Source organism: Rhinopithecus roxellana, chromosome 14, assembly GCF_007565055.1.
Source record: "Rhinopithecus roxellana isolate Shanxi Qingling chromosome 14, ASM756505v1, whole genome shotgun sequence".
Classification (NCBI taxonomy): domain Eukaryota; kingdom Metazoa; phylum Chordata; class Mammalia; order Primates; family Cercopithecidae; genus Rhinopithecus; species Rhinopithecus roxellana.
Window position 1 is genome coordinate 71,413,716 of NC_044562.1, and position 2,159 is coordinate 71,415,874.

Below are 2,159 nucleotides of genomic sequence, written 5' to 3' on the forward strand. Positions count from 1 at the left end.
TTAATAGCAAATATCTCTAGTGGGACCTCATATTACTAAGATTCTATTACTTTTTATATTACCAAAAAAGTGCTAGTACACTCTAAAGTATTATAAATAGTTCAGACCATGCAATGCTTGTCAAAATATATGAAAGTTTATTTTTTTGCACTCAGAAACCTGGGATTTTTATCTTATGTATTTATAACCTATAATGTGCTCTCCACAATTAGTACAAAATGTAGATTACTAATCAACTTTCTAAAGTTTGTAGACATTTTATTTCTGTTAATGTGATTACTAAGGTTGGTATGTTGTATGCTTAATAACCCAATCTTGCTACTAAATGCAAATCATAAACATATCTTAAAATAATTGCATATATGCCTAAAATGGGCTTCTTTAATTATATTCTTCTTAGTCTGCTAAGCAGCCTTTTTTTGATTGAGGGAATTTGTGTTTATGCTTCCTGAAGATTTTTAGTTTGGGGTTTAAGAGACAGATATAATCTACACACTTATTTAACAGTTTTAATACACTTAAAAATGACCTTTAAGAAGTATATATCCCCCCTTAACTACTAAATGCTTTGTATCTTGTCAGAAGTCACTGTAAAACTGTTCAACTTTTGAAACATTCAAGTTCTTTCATCATTAGTACAAGTCCAACTAGAAGTATGTAGAAGTAGGTCAATCTATAAATGCAGAGATATTTCCATGAAGAAGAGATTTTATAATGCTCGATCAAGGTATGTCTTCAGCAATTTCATGCTAGCTCCATTTTTAAACAGATTATTACTCATTCTGTGTGTGACCACTGTGCTTTTTATTTATTTGCAATAAATACTATTCACTATACAAACCAATCTTTAATAAACTACTCACATTCTTTATTACAGGTCAATTGCAAAATTCCACCTTAATTATAAAGGAAATCCACTGTTGATATTTGCACCAAGTGTGTATGGACAAGCCAGCAACACAGACACACTATTAACCTCCAACTTGTATTCCCATGCCCTGTGAAATTTCTCTAAGGGTTACAAAGTGATGCCCTTTTGGCCCAATTTTCTGCCCCTCCTCTACCCTTCAATGTTTTTCTAGTATGTTCTATCCCTTTAAATTACCTCTCCATGCTAATACAATCTACTCACCTTTTAAAAAATTTACCGTGAGGTATACCTGTTACAGAAACAAAAATACTCCAGCTTCTTCTCTCCCTGTAGATGGATCTAGCCAGAAAGCCAAATCATAAGGAAGAGGCTCTTTAACAAACTTGATCAAACAAAGGAGGGTACCTGGAAATCGACTCAAAGTGGATCCTGTGCATTGAGAGATGGTCTTGCTCATTGCAATGGAATTTTCCACCTCCCAGTGAAGGCAGCACAACACTGCTCTGGGTTCCCCTTGGCAAAAATGTAGTCCTGCTCCCTTACTATTTCCATGGTATGATCTGGACCATGCCCCAGAGTGAGATTGATTCCATGGCAAAGCTAGAGGGCAGGCTTAGTCTCTGATACACTAATCAGGCGCCTTCAAGTGACAAAAGTCAACACACTTTTTCTGGCTTGATGGGCAGAAGTCGCCCTATCCATCCATTCCTCATTCAAACAATTTCGGACAAATTCAGCACCTACTACTATTCCAAAAACACATTTGTGCCACAAGTGTGGTCGTCGATAAGCTTAATGCCCAGCTGCTTAGAATCATAGAAAATTCCAAGCTCCTTTTAAGACACAGAAAACAAGACCCAGAGAAGTTATATGATTTTCCAGAATTAGACAACTGGCTAGAATGCTCCGGCTTTTCTTTATATCCCTTTTTTATTTTTATTGTTTTCACGAGACAGCATTTAGTACAATCTTTACTGGTTTTACAGCTATTTTTTTATTTTATTTGTCAGGCCTAAGGGTCTCTTCCATCCTTGTCAAAGGGGATGCTAACCTCTCTAGCTATTAAGTAAACTAGACCACAAGTGACTATTGCAACCAAGCAGGCAGGGGCTGGGTGTGGAGCATTGCATTCAACTTTAGTTTTCAGACGTCCTCGGTCGGGTGCTTTTATGTTCTTGTTAATGAATATAAATAAAAACTTAAAGTTAGTCTCCTCAGAGTGAGGGTCTCTAAAAGCACAGTTCAGACTCCCAAAACAAGGAAAATTCATGGAGATGTAGATCATTAC

The 2,159-nt window shown here is 36.2% G+C and overlaps 1 non-coding gene across 1 annotated transcript; it reads right to left on the bottom strand.

Moving 5' to 3' along the window:
* Positions 1 to 1,821: 1,821 nt before the first annotated feature.
* Positions 1,822 to 1,943, bottom strand: LOC115893383. Its single transcript, XR_004053394.1, has one exon. It is a non-coding gene; the product is annotated as a U6atac minor spliceosomal RNA (small nuclear RNA).
* Between the last annotated feature and the right edge of the window lie 216 nt (positions 1,944 to 2,159).